Source organism: Hemicordylus capensis, chromosome 3 (assembly GCF_027244095.1).
Source record: "Hemicordylus capensis ecotype Gifberg chromosome 3, rHemCap1.1.pri, whole genome shotgun sequence".
Classification (NCBI taxonomy): domain Eukaryota; kingdom Metazoa; phylum Chordata; class Lepidosauria; order Squamata; family Cordylidae; genus Hemicordylus; species Hemicordylus capensis.
Window position 1 is genome coordinate 214,552,005 of NC_069659.1, and position 15,518 is coordinate 214,567,522.

Consider the following 15,518-nt stretch of genomic DNA (forward strand, 5'->3'; position numbering starts at 1 on the left):
AGGCAAGCTTCCCATGCCTGAAAGAATTGAGTCAAATACAACAAGGGGTCTGTGCTCAAAAAAGCTTTTATTCATGATCATGAAAGCACAGTACAGGTCAAGAAAAGTCTGACAAGCACTGGGCCCTGAAGGTACACAGTGGCTAGCTTATATAGATTTTAAAAAGCAAACAAATCAGTAAATTCTTCAATACTTATCTTTGTGAATAAACAGATGTTTTCATGATGTGCCAATTAGCCTTGGACATGAGCTACTGTTTGGCCTATCTGCTCTCCCTACTCCTTATCGATATCTTCTGGTATCTTCGGGTGCCAGCTGTGTTTCTTCTTCTGCTGACTGGAGAATTGTCTCACAACCTGGGCTACATGTATCTTTTGTCCGCCTCTGGTATTTGCTACCTCTTGACAGAGAGAGATCTCACATTCTTAAACTCAAACAATTTCATTCTGGCCTACTAGACTTACTTTCTGTTTAGAAGCCTGAACCAAACTTTTAAACACTTACTTGTAGGCCTGGATTAAACATTTTGTCATCATGAAGTCGCACATTGTAGTGATAGCAAGGCTTTGAGGGAGGACTAGGCCTCACTTACAGCAGGTACTGGGAAGGTGGGCCTTTCCAAAAAAGGAAACAAGTTGTTCTAGTAAGAACTAATCAGCCTACTTTCCTTTCACTGTCTCTACATCTGGACCAAATTTGGTGCAAATCAAGTCCACAAGTTAGATCTCTTGTACCTCAAATGTTCATGTGTCCACCATATTGGATCAGGGTGGATGTCATCATTACAAACTGCACCACTGAGGTGTCCCTTGTGTCACTCACTTGTGCCTCAAAAGCACAAGTGCACTTGTGCCTCAAATGTTTATGCATCTGCCATCTTGGATTGGGGTGGGTGACATCATCACAAACTACACCACTGTGGCATCCCTATATGTCCATTCAGCTGTAGCAAATTTGGTTCAAATCGGTTAGACTGTCCACAAGTTAGTGCACTTTTGTCTCAAACATTTATGTGTCCACCATCTTGAATTGGGGTGGATGACATTGGCACAATCTTTGCCACTGAGGTGTCCCTACAGCTGTAGCAAATTTGATTCAAATCAGTTAAGCGGTTCAAAAGTTAGCTCACTTGCACCTCAAAAGTTTATGCTTCCGCCATCATGAATCAGGGTGGATGACATCATCACAAACTACACCACTGATGTGTCCCTCACTACAACTGTACATAATTTGGTTCAAATCAGTTAGACAGTCCACAAGTTAGCCCACTTGCACCTCAAACGTTCATGTGTCTGCCAACTTGGATTGGGGTAGATGACATCATCACAAACTATGCCATTGAGATGTCCCTATGCGTCCCTACAGCTGCAGCAAATTTGGTTCAAATTGGTTAAGCAGTTCACAAATTAGCTCACTTGCACCTCAAAAGTGTATGTGTCTGCCATCTTGAATCGATGTGCATGACATCATCACAAATTATGCCACTGATATATCCCTGTGTGTCACTCACTGCAACTGTACCCAATTTGGTTCAAATGGGTTATCCACAAATTAGCCCACTTTTACTTCAGATGTTCACATGGCCACCATCTTGAATTGGAGTGGATGACATCATCACACACCACACCATTTTAGCATCCCTGTGTGTCCATACAGCTGTAGCAAATTTGGTTCAAATTGGTTAGGCAGTTCACAAGTTAGCCCACTTGCACCTCACAGGTTACACGTCCACCATCTTGGATCAGGGTAGATGACATCATCACAATAATAAATCCCTGTTGCTGAAGTGTGCTAATCTTCATTTTGGGTCTACCTTAGTCACACACCTTTGGAGACCTAGAACTGTTTAGCCCTTTTCGGGAGGGTTTTGCCACTTTACCCCCCACCCACCCACAGGAACCTTGTACATGGAGTGGGTTTTCCCACATCAAAATAAAGTGGATGGTGGCAGCCTACTGTGGATCCCTTACAGACAAGGTGTGGTGTTTCCTCTGCACAAGCCTCGCAAACCCTGGGCATAAAGGCCTCAGAAGGATGGGGTGGAGGTTCAAAGCACCCTGTTCTTCCTCAGTCTGTCAGGGAGATGGAATGCCTTGCTCCTCCCTGGGAACCAATAGAGGCGGCCACCCTCCATTTCCACTGGCCTCCTCATTACTCGCTTCAAGCCCCTTATATATGTTCTCAGGATCAGCCATCACCTCTCTTAGCCCCTCCCCTGACTTCCATTTCCAGCTTCCAGTATTCTGTCTGTTAGCCCTTAAAGGGGCCAATTACTGGACTCCATTTCTTCTACCTGCATCATCACCCAGGGTCTCTGCAGAGCAGAGGAAATTGCTAGTTCCTCACTGCAGCTAGGCAATGGCTTGTCGGGCCATTTGGGCCCAGTCAAGGGTGGCCGTCCTCCCAGCTTCTTCTCCCTCCCACACCTCCCAGCATGGTTGCTGTTGGCTTCGTGCATGGCCAAGGAGTCCCTGGCTGTTGATTTGCTTGCTGCCCAGTCAGGTGAGTGCCCCGCCCTGCTGGGCTTTGGGGAAGAGTCCCGACACAAGGATTCAACTCCCATGAATCTCCCCCACCCCCGGCTCTGGTTGGAAAGACATGATCTAAACAAACATGCTTCATAGTATTTTCAATCTTTTCTTTTCTTTTTCTTTCCTTCTTTCCAGGCTGTTTCAAATAAAATAGCTCTAAGCAGGAACAGCCCCAAGTTCTGTCATGAATTATTGCCTGGTGAAGTCAGAGTAATAGTTGGTTACCAGAATATATAGCCAGTGTTCCCAGACCTGTATTTCTTCAGGGGCATTTATTTCAGTATCATCCAAAAACAGGAATACTGTTCGATCTTCAGTTATTTGGGGCAGATAAGTCAGTAGACGGACAGACAGATAGATAGATAGATAGATAGATAGATAGATAGATAGATAGATAGATAGATAGATAGATAGATAGATAGTGTTGTAGTCCAGAAACTGCAGTTTTAATTTTCAAAAAAGTGATACACTTGATAGGAAAAGGCAAATACAAAATCTGATATGATTTTTAAAAGACTAGATTGCTCCTCTCTATCCATCTCAGTATTTATAAACGGTCCGGCTGAAAAGGTGCCTTTGCCGTGCCTTCATGGTTGGTTCCACACTGTCCCCAGTAAGGATCACTGGGAGCAGTGTGGGAGCAATCATGAAGGCATGACAAGCACACCTTTCAGTCTAGTGCCGAGAAGACAATATTGAAACTAGTGCTGGCCCAAAACATTCTGCTGCCTGAAGCAGAGAACCAAATGGTGCTTCCTTCCCTCACCACCTCCTTCCTTCCTTCCTTCCCTCCCTCCCTCCCTCCCTCTCTTTCTTTCTTTCCTTCTAAATCACACCCCCAATCTCATTCCTGCCTGCCTTCCTTTCAAATATCTTTTATTTTCTTAATTTTGATTTCACCAAGCTATTTGCGGGGGGAAAGAAAGCAAACAGGACATGCTTTATGACATAATGTATATGAATGCTACATAAATAAGTCAGTTTTGGCTCAGCCCTGATCCCATAAAGGGTATGGCCTTCTAACCAGCAGTTCTCACAGCTACAGAGTTATTTCAGAAATTCTTACTGACAATTTCTAAAAACTGCTTATACTTGTTCTGCAATACAACGTTCAGGGAGGCTAGGGAGGGATGAGATTGCCCAAGCACTCTGCTAAGCTGCCTTAAGCTAATTAAACACTACATGAATAATCAGTACACAGTGATTAAGTGTTGGCTGAGAAAAATATTTTCCAATAGAATGTTTGAGAACCAGGATGTTCAATGCATTTCAAGTCCTTGGGAAATTATCCAGATCTTCTTGCTTTTAATGAGAGAGATTATATTATGAGTTGACATTTGTAAAAGGCTTATTTCCACACTACGTATGGGAGAGCTTTGTTTTTATGCTTGGAGAGTTCATTCATAAGTTCATTCACTTCTGCCTCTGCACAGAAGTGCCTTGAATGATCTAAAATGGTTTTTGAACTGATTTGTATAGATGAGTGTTTTGCATACACATGAAAGGCTACATCACTTTCTTTATACAAGCATAATTGTAAAATCTCTAAGGAACATATTCTCTCTTCTAATGATAATAGCCACACATGACACAAATAGTCTGAGAGAGGCTTTAGCTTCTCAAGTGAAAACACCCAAAGATGCCACTCTTTGAGTGGACATACAACATTTGACACAGAAACTGCCTTGGTTGCCCTGATGGGTGACTTTTACCTAGAGAAGGACAGGGGGAGGGTGACCCTGGTCATTCTCATGGACCACTCAGCAGCTTTAAGTACGATCACTCATGATATCCATCTAGATAGGCTATCTGAATTAGGGTTCAAGGACACATTTTTGATGGTTCTGTTCCCCCTTTAAGGGTCAGTTCCAAAAGGTACTGCTTGACACCCCTCCCCCCCATGGCATTTATGCTATGGGGTTGTCCCCATCCTCTTTAACATCACTAAGTGAAATCATCCAGAGTTTTGGAGTTGGGTATCATCAGTATGCCGATGGCACCATTGTGCCCTTCATTTATATCTGATTGGTCGCAAAAGTACTAAACTGGTGTTTGGAATCCATAATGGATTAGATAAGAAGAAATAAACTGAAGCTTTCAGGGTCAAACTCAGGACGATAAGTGCATTATTACACATAGTGCCTCTGCTCAACAATGCGAAGTAGTTTGTTTCATATTGCCCTTCTCCACGCACACTTTTTTGTTGGAGTAAAAAGAATTGCATTACTCCAGGCAGAGCCACCATTACGTGCCTGGATTCAAAGAGCCCAGGCCACCTTTCTGGTGAAGCTGCCCCACAGCCCATAGACAACCCTTGTGTCACATGCATGGGCCATGGCCAAATGCAGAAATGGGGCCATTTCCTTGAAAGGCAGAGAGATGCACTCCCAGAAAGGGAGAGAGACCAGCACCCCGGCACCCCATTCCCTTCCCCTCCCCAGCCTGGAAGCATTTCCCCATTACCCCCAGCCGGGTTGCTGCTGCACTGCCTCCTCCTCCTCACTCCCCCCACCAGCTTCCCCCCCTGGTCAGGCCTCCTCCTCCTCCAGTTCCGGCTGCAGATCTTGTGAGACTTCCCTCAAGATATGCAGATGATGTGGGGGAGGAGGATGGGAGGTGGCAGCTCCCCATGGTGGCTCCCCCCCAGCAACCCAGAGAGATAGGAGCTGGGGGCCTAGGCGTGGGGAGAGGAGGATGGGAGGTGAAGTGACTGGAGCTGGGAGCAGGGGGAGGCAGCGGAGGTGGCTCTCCCCCCCCCGGAATGTTAAATAAAAGAAAGTTAAAAATCTGAGGGTAGGGGCATGGTCAGGTTTAAAAGGCAGTCCCAAACAGGGAACCTGGAGAAGCAAAGCTCTGTTCTTTTCACATAGGCTGCCCCTTCCCCAGGTGGGGATATTTGCTCTCTAAGTCTTGTTCATGAGAAGAACCATTGTGAGGACCAAGTGCTAATGTACAAGATGGCATTCCTGGGTGCACAGGAAATGGCCATCATCATGGCCATCATCACACTGGAGACTTAGCCCATTATCCCACAGACCTCTCTCTCATGAGAGTGGCAGACTACAGGGGGAGAGGGAGGATGAGGCGCTCTTACCCCTGGATTTGGGGGCCAATGTCTAGGGCCCACACACACCCTGGGGGACCCCAAATCATATTGTCCTTGGTGGTAGGGATGTGCACAAAACCACCTGGACCAGTTCTGTTCAAGTTCTAACTGAACTCGAACCACATCGGGCCAATTTGGTTTTGGTCCCCTTTGAAACACACACACACACACACACACACACACACACACACACACACACACACACACATACACACAGAGTCCAGTCTGGGGGGCTTCAGCAAGCCTTTTTTTAAAAAAAAATTAAACTTACCCTCTCAGGGGGCTTCTCTAAGGTGGGTCATGACCCGGCCAGATCGAACACAGGAAATTTGAACGAGTTTAAAGTCCCGTGCCCAACCCCTGTGTCTCCACTGTCCATGCAAGTGAGTATGCCCTGGCAAAGGGCCCCCTAATTACAGAGATAGTCAGCATGATTAGGGCATCCCCTATCTGGTTGGGGAGTACATATTTGGGGGGAGTTCCTGTATGGGATGAAGGGGCTGCCACAGGCAGAGATTCTAGAGAAAATTTGGGGGAGTGGGCCCAGCCAGCAGTTGTGAGGGGTATCCTGGAGACAAGCTGCTTCAAAAATGTGCCACCTGCCAGCCCGCCAGCCCAGGTGGAGATGTGCACCCCTGCCCAGTCCTAAGGCAGCTGGAAACTTGGGATCCCCTCTCCCACCAATCGCTGCACTGGGAGATCTGTTTATGGTGGCACACCAGGCTAGATCCGGGTCTTTAGAATGGGTTTGAGGGTCTACACCGTCTATTCAAATGGTTTGGGTGTGGGTGCTATTGGCAAGGTTTGAAAGGCAGCCTCAGAAGGGATTCCTGAGCAGCCAAGTTCTATTCTTTTTACAGAAAGTTTATGAAAGGGGGCTCCAGCCCCTTCCCCTTTGGGTTTTTTTGTCCCCCAGGTTTATTTACGATTAAGGTTGTTCACCAGGTCAGTCCTGAGTAGGCCTAGAACCTTTTTCAAGGATACAGGCACCTGACCCGGGGCTCCCTGGCCAGATGGAAAGGTCATTGGGACATCCCCAGACAACTCATGAGAAGGACTATCGGAGGGGAGGGGAGAGAATTGCCTGGACAAGTCTGATATGAATACAGAAGGCAGAACATCCCCTTCTCCCACTAACACCTCCCTCACGAGTGTCAGGCGATGGGGCTCTAAACACTTAGAGCCAGGTTACTGTGTACAGGCAAGCCATGGGAAAGGGTGTCCTGGAGACGGCTCTCCTTGTCTTGGGGATCACAGACAAGCTACTGCGAAACCATGGGCTTCAACCAGGGCCTTCGGAGATTCTATCAGTCGCCTACCTCTTCTGACATCTCAGAGCCTTCTGCAGTGGAGGATGATATGACCTGCGATCCTTCCTCCCTCCTTAAGGAGGAAGGGGTCCTTCTCCACATATTCCATAATTTTTATCAACCAATCTTCTTTTGAGGACAGTTCATTGTCCTTCCATTTCTGTGCATATACTATTCTAGCCGCCGTGGTTGCATACATGAAGAATGTTAAATTGCTTGTGGAAAACTCTCCTTGCATTATTCCCAACAGGAAGGATTCTGGGCTCTGAGGAAATGTCATGTAAAAAAAAAAATTTCATGTCCCAAAAGGCCTTTGCCTTCCTACAAGACCACCACATATGAAAAAAGGTTCCTTCACAATGTCCACATTTCCAACATTTGTTTGAAACATTTTTATACATTATCGCCAGTTTTTTAGGCGTCAAATACCACCTGTACATCATCTTATAATAATTTTCTTTTAAAGTGTAACATGCAGTGAACTTTAAATCAGTTTTCCATAATTTTTCCCAAGCTGCCATATCTATATTATGACCCACATCTTGAGCCCATTTTATCATAGTTGTTTTAACCACTTCTTCTCTTGTCTCTTCCAAAAGCAACAGCCTATACATCTTAGACACTAATTTTTCATCATTTTCACATAGCTCCTCTCAAATCTCAACATTTGATCCTCGAATCCCAGTTTGAAATCCTTCTTAAAAACTTCATTTAACTGATGGTACTGAAACCAATTACTAACCATGGTTCTCAGGGTGTTCTGAGCCAAAATTGTAGCTCAAATGCTCTTTGGGGCTCCACTATGGATTCAGTCGGAGATGGATTCTATTCAGTCCAGATTTCTCAGAGCTATTTTTAGAGTGCTGAGATGTGTTTCCTATGGCGCTTTGTGTCTGGAGTTGGTTTCCTATTCCATTGCCTGTTGGGCTTGGGAGCTTACACTAACTTGCTGGCTCAAATTTTGCCTTGAGTCTCAGGGTTCATTGTATACTCAACTTATGTGGAGGGACAACTTCCCTAACCCTTGGTTATCTGTCATTACCAAAAAAGTGCTGAGTTTGGGCTTTCTTGCTCCAGTTTATTGTTTCTGTGTTTTACCAGCGCTAAGGCTATTATGATCCAACGTCTTAGAGACATTGCATATCGACGCCTTGTCTCCTTAGCGAATAGATGCTGCTCTCTCAGATATCTTGGTATTTCCCTCCCTGCTCGAAATCATCCTGCTAAATATCTCTCCACGCGCCATCTGGTTAAACTGAGGTCAGCCTTTGCAAGAGCCAGGCTGGATGTTTTGCCCTCTGCCTTGCTCCTTAGAAGCTTTTGCAAGGATTCCCCTGTTTGGGGGCTATGATCTTGTGAAGAGGGCTGTTTAGAAACAGTTGCTCATGTGCTTTTGTACTGCCCTCTGTTTCGTAACTCAAGGAAAGAATTATTGACCCCCCCTCCATTTGATCAGTTCCCAGGCAGGCCTGACTAATTTTATCTTAATTTATGTCTTGCTGATGTTAATGTGGGTATTACTAAACTGGTTGCTAAATTTTTATATGGGGCTATGAAACTGACCTCTCGTCATGGGGTTTTATGAGGCTGATTGTGTATCTTTTAGTTATTTTATGCTGTATATTTATCTATGGTAACTGTCTAAAGTTTTTATTTTGTTTGGCTTATGGCCATAAATAAAATGATTGATTGATTGATTGATTGATTGATTGATTGATTGATTGCCCCCTGCCTGCCCACCCTCTCATGTGCACATGTCCACCCTTTCCATCACCCCGAAGGATGAGCCCACTGTCCTGGGGTGGCCGGGGAAAGGGGCTCCCCTCTCCCAGGAATCCCTGTGCCGGGAGATCTGCATACACTGCAACAACAGACTGAGAACTGCACATTTTTAATGGGTTTAAAGGTACTGTACATCCCAATGTCTCCCCCTCCCCTCCATGCATATGTCCAGGCAATGACAGATGGAGCATCTGGATGTCCTTTGGGTGCATGAATGTCTGCACAGAGGGAAAGGGTGGAGAGATTTAGCGGGGCCTGTTCTATTTTTTACAAAGAAAGGGTGGAGTTTGGGTCCCAGCCACTTTCCCTGGGGGGGTGGGATGTTTACAACCCAGGCTTATTCATGAGCAGGGCCAGCAGGATCAGGATTGATCCAGGTTTTGGAATAATTCTTCCTCTGTGATGACAGGCACTACCATCGCCCACGCAGATTATGCCCAATCACAAGAGTGGCAGGCCATCGGTGCTCTAAGTAGAGCTGTGCTGTGCTGCGGTGTGTGGGTAAGTGGTGGGCAGGGGTATCCAAGAGACTGCTTTCCTGATCCCAGGGACAATGGCCCAGCTGCCGCAGAAACAAGCTGCCTGCCTGACTGCCTGCACCTGTGCACAGGTGCACCTTGCCTGTGGCCCTTGCAGTCAACCCCACTGCCCCAGGTTTTGGGGGAAAGAGGAAAGTGCCCTCTCTCGTGATTCACTGGGCTCGCTTTTCTGCATATGGCACACAGACAGAGTGGACCCGGAATTTCTGCATGTGTGTAAATGTATGTCCCATTGGCCCACTCCATGGCCACACACACAGCCAGGCAATGGCACATGGGGTGTCAGAATCTCCTTTGGAGTACATGCAAGGCTTTAGGGGGATTTGAGGAGAGGGAGGTAGCAGAGAACCAGTTCTATTTTTTACCAGAGAGAGTTGGGGACCCCACTACAGTGGGGCCCCCTTGGGTTCATTGGTGGTTAAGTGGGCTGGCTCAACTTGTGAGCTCACAGTCCACAGGATGGGAATTGCCCTTCAGGGGGCACAGCAAAGCTCAGCCATATTGCCAGTAGACTGGCCTTGTCATGAGAGGGCTAGCCCAGAGGCATAACTGAGGGGGCAGCCAGGGCACATGCCCTGGACGCCACTGAGGGGAGCATAAAATGCCACTGATTGCCCCACCCCCACAAAATTCTAGTGACAAGCCTCTGAGCACCACCAGGCTCCAGCCCAGCAGCTGCACTGCTTCCAATGGCCGGACAGATTCCCCCCCCCCCCCAGATTTTTTCTTCTCTGAGAAGTTGACACTGCAGTTTCCTCGGGAGAGGGTGGGTGAATAGGGCTTCAGTCTTTACATAATAAGCCTTGAGTCGCCACAGCACAGAGTTATAGGTTTGGATAAGGAGTGGGTTGGGCCAGGAGAAAGAGCAGGTTACACACATGAAGGGAAGTTGTTGTTGCCCTACTGTATAAATGCACATTCAGCAGGCCAGTGAGTATAACTAGCTTAGCATGAACTTTAAAACCAGACACAGCAAGGCACAATGGATTTCTTTTCTCTATACATGATTTTCTTCCCTGCTGGGAAACATTACAGCTTGTAGTCCAAGTGATTTCTTCCCATTACCAGAATTGTTGCACTTCATCTGAGCTTCTTGAGGTCCGCAAGTAACTACACATTATGTTAAGTGCATCCTTCATTCTGATGCCCTTCCGTTTTGTTTACTAAATAGCAGCTATGTGGTATGGAGTAAGAATCTGTCTTGGGTCTGTAGCAGGGAAAAGGCTTTTCCCTGCCACAGACCCAAGACAGATTCTTACTCCAAAAGCGCCCCCACCAGCCCCATGCTTTGGTCCCAATTTGGATCACCTGTGGCTCTGATTTAGTAAACAAAGTTACACGGGGCTGGGCTAATAATATTTTTAATGAGACACATACTCTGGCCACCCAGTGGAACAGACCAACTCCCAAGTACAGCAATCCTTCTGCAGAGAACTAGAATCCATTCTGATGAATTATTCCCAAACTTCAGACAAATGAACTATTTGATCTAATGAAACTGTTTTCAGAGGAGCTTCTGCTGTTTCTTTGGCATTTCTTCCTTTTTACAAGTCACAACACATGTTGGTAACATCCTATGTTGCCATGAGTCACTATTTGAATTAATCTCGGTGTTTGCATGCTAATCAAAGGAGATGAGCTAGAGTTTCTGGTCATCATTTGCTATTTACAGCATTTTCTTCTTGCTAGTTGAAGCCTTTAGACCCCATACTAATGGTTAGCCTGTTAGGGAATTTTTGTGACAGCATTTCCTTGCTTTCCAGAGCTACAGAAAGCAGGAAGGTTTTGCTTTTCACTCTGGAATCCAAGAAGAAGGAGATGGCAGTTCAAGAAGGAGAGGAGAGCTGGTCTTGTGGTAGCAAGCATGACTTATCCCCTTAGCTAAGCAGGGTACACCCTGGTTGCATATGAATGGGATACGATGTGTGAGCATTGTAAGATATTCCCCTTAGGGGATTGAGCCACTCTGGGAAGAGTAGAAGGTTCCAAGTCCCCTCTCTGGCTCTGGCATCTCCAAGAGAGGGCTGAGAGAGATTCCTGCCTGCAACCTTGGAGAAGCCGCTGCCAGTCTGTTTAGTCAATACTGAGCTAGATGGACCAATGGTCTGACTCGGTATATGGCAGCTTCCTATGTTCCTAAGTGGAACGGCCAATGTCCTGTAGGTCACTGGGATTACCTGAAGGCATGTGATGCAGCAATTTTGCTGAAGCTAAGTAGGGGTCTGAGGTGAACTCTGACTTCCAAAAGTAATCTCTGCAGGACGCGCCAAGCCCAACGCAGCCCAGGAGCCTTGCTCTGGACTGTGTGAAGTGGCTAACAATCACGCCGCCCCCCCAGCTTCTTTTCCACCCACAGTGGGAGGCGCAATTTCAGTGCTTGCCCTAGGTGCTATTTTCCCTAGATGCGCCTCTGGGCTAGCCCACTCAGCAGCAAGCTGCCAAACAGTGAATTTCAGATGGTTCTGCACGGACTGCTTTGCCAGAGTCACCCTTCATGTGACATCTTCCTTAGTTATGGTGAGACAGACCCCCCAGCATCCTTTGCCCTCCACCATCTGCACATCCCATATTAGTAAATGTGGATTTTCCCTTCCCCGCCCGTGCTATCTAAGTCATGCTTGTGTGGTGTTTTCAGGGTGCAGAGCTACTTGGGGGAGGGCGGTGCCATCGCTGGCAGAAGCCGTGCTGGCACTGTGGGGCATTTAAAAGGCTCAAAATGCCCTTTCCCTGCCATAGGCGGGCAGAGCTCTCCAAAATGCAGCCACTGTGTCTCATTTTCTTATGTCAAGACAAAAGACAGAGTGTTTGATCAAGAATGTCATCTCAATAGTTATCAGTACTCTACCTTAGGCACAGAGGAGACAGTATGTCCTCCTGAACTGTATGTTCTAGGTCAAGTGGAATTGTGGATCAGATTACTAATAATCTTTTCATGTCAGCCATCAGCGTACATACCTTGATTTGTAGGAAATAATATATACAAAGGATGTGTGTTTTATATAGAAATGTGCAGAGAACAGTTTGTAGCTTATGTAAACTATGTCTTGGTTTGGATTTGCTTTCCCCCTGTGGCATTGAAAATCACAATGGAAGTAGCATTATTTATTAATTAGATTAAGGTTTTTTGAAACATTATATCTTGCAAACAATTCTTAGAAATATTTTATCAAAGCTCTGTTGTCCTGCCCAAGAGCAATTTCTCTCTCTCGTTATGCTAGATCTTGTTTCTAAAATACAGGAAATCAATACTCTCTGTTGTCCATTCTGCCTCTGGCAAATCATTTCTGTAATGAAGCTACGTAAATAAAATTGGGTGCGGGGTTGCTAAGCCAGTAGAAATCTAACATTAACACATATATCAAATAACATACCCTATAAATTTGCCCTTTCTTTGCTTCTTCAGTTGTCTACATTGGAGCAAGAAGGTAAGTCGGACTTCTCTATTTAAGTATAGATTTAAACTTCCTAAGTTTGCTCATTTAGTTTGGACTAAGCCTGATAGCAAGCAGCAGTGATATAGGAAGATGCTGAAAGATGCTGTTTCGTTTTAGAATGTGAGCCCTTTGGGGACAGGGAGCCATCTTATTTATTTGTTGTTTCTCTTTGTAAACCGCCCTGAGCTATTTTTGGAAGGGCGGTATAGAAATCGAAATAATAATAAAATAATAATAATAATAAACTCATACTGCATGGGAGGAGGCAATGGTAAACCCCTCCTGTATTCTACCAAAAGAAAAAGGGCTCTGTGGGTGCCAGGAGTCAATATCAACTTGACGGCACACTTTACCTTTAAGCCCTTTGTGCTCAGCAACATCTACTTCTAAGCAACCATATATAGGCTCAGACTGTAAATTGGCCTGTTTTTCCCCAAACATCTTGTAATTAACTCAAATAATATTTTAATGAAAATATCACAACTGCCAATCAAGCATGGGGCAACATCAAGTCATCTTTAAGAAAGTTATAATAATAAATAAATCCTTATAACGACATATGAGTTATACCAACATATACAAAGGAAGCCTTCACAAAGAAGGGGTGAAGAAGCAAAGGACTCCAATTAAGTGAACCCTTCCATTTGAAACAATAATGTATAATGATTGGCATAACAATAATTCAAAACCAGGTCATCATAGGTGTATAGGTGTTCATATGGTGAACATAGGTGTTCATCAATGAGTGAACAAGGTGGATGAGACAATATTACCACAAAGTGAGCACAATAAAATTATTTGGATGCAATTCCACTTGGTGAAAACATTTCTCGTTATTTAGCAGATCTAAAAGGATGATGGCATCTCAGATGGTTCATGTCCTTATTGCAGTAACTATCTTGCTGGTATCATGCCATGCTCAGCCAACATGTATGGGACCAAAAGGTAAGCCTAGAAATAATCATTGAGCTGGGGGAGATGAGGAGGAGATTATGAAGGGCAGCTACTAGTGGAGAAGTACAGTGGAATTTAACAACTCTCAAAAGAAAATAGCATCCATGTTTTTTTAATCCAGTCCCAGAAATCTGAGCCTTCTACTGAAAATATGTTCAGTGCATTATGCTCAGGACTAGTGTTTTCAGGCCCGTTGTGATAACGGGCGCTAGTAGGGGAGAGTTTCCCTCCCTGCCCCACTTCCTCTGGCCTTCCCCCCCCCCCATGCCCTCCCAGCTGGCGGAGACTTCCTTACCCAAAGCAGCCCGCGACAGTCGGGCGATCTAAAATCCATTTTTTGCGAAGAAGAGAGGAGCTCCCGAACAGAGCTCCTCTCTGTGCTAAGCCAATGCCCAAACTGCTGCTATGGACGCAAAGGACGCCTATTGGGGACAAGGGACAATTTAATTTAATTTAATTTAATTTAATTTAATTATTTATATCTGTGTAAACCACTTTGGGAACTTTTGTTGGAAAGCGGTATATAAATATTTGTCGTATTTGTATCTGTATGCAGGGCTCATGTATCTGAAGCATGAGGAAGGGTAGCGATCTGTATCATTTGGACACCTGCTTCTCTGAATGTTTGGCTTTTCTTTTCCCTCACCCCTGCCTCTCTGGACTACTTCTGCAACTTTCTTTGGCTTGTAGCATCTGGCTACAAGGTTAGGTGACTGCTATAAGTAGTGATCATATACTATAGACAAGAAGAGCATCCAGAAGTTTATCTTTTCTTGGCATTTCATGTAAAACCTAAAGCTGGCTTATACCAGTTCAGTTTCTTCTTAACTGAAAATGAACTGTTATAGAGAGGAATGGCTTTCCAGTGTGACACACTTCATTACACTGTAGCCTCAGAATGATTTCACTCATTGTGTTTCTTACATTTCTAATGTGAAGGGAACATGTAATTCTAAGCCTGAATAGTGGCATCAAGTGCCAATAAAACACACCATTGTAGTGTGGCCAAGTACAAATGTTGCAAAGCCAGTCAGCTTCTCAGCACATCTATGAGTGACAAAACAGACACCCATACCTTCTTCATATGTGTTGGTGCACACGTCTAAAAATATTGTGAACCACAAGAGATAATCAAAAAGACTTAATAGGCTGCAAATTTTGGGGGCCTAGACTGGGACTGGAGGACTGTTTTGGCAATTTGGGGGCCTGCAAAGTTTGCCCCATTTACTAGTGTTCCTGATGGTGGCACCTTCCGTGCATCTCAGTGCCGCTGGGTGCCATTTATGTATGCATTGCCCACAGGTTATCAGAATAAGGACAAACCAATTTCCTCACTCTGGTGTGGTATCAGTGTCCTCACATAGTCAAATTGCAGTGGCAATGTGGTATAATAATTAGGAGTGTGTGTGAGGGGGACTTCTCCCCCCACACCCTGAAATCTCTCCGTGATCTGCATACCGGCTGTTCTAACATTCCTGAGAGCTCCTATAAAAATGAATGAAAAAATGAAAGAAAATCAAATGGATTTTATTTCAGTGCCTGTTCATTTTAATCTCTACTTGTTATCATTGTAAAAAAATGAAAACCAACAAATGAGCTTACTTATGTTAATCCCCATTCATTTTTAAAACAAATGTTCTCCCTCAAAGTTAGGATAGGCAATTTTGACTCTACTGCTATTCCTGAACTACAACTGTTTTATAGCTGCGTCCCTCATAAATACAAATCAATCTTTTGTTTGTTTAACTAAACTTTATTCAGAAACAACTCCATTTGTCTCCTTCTCCTTTCCCTCCCTTTTCCTTTCTGACTCCACACCCCTCAGGGCTGCAGTTTGGATTAAGATTGCATTGCACAGGTGA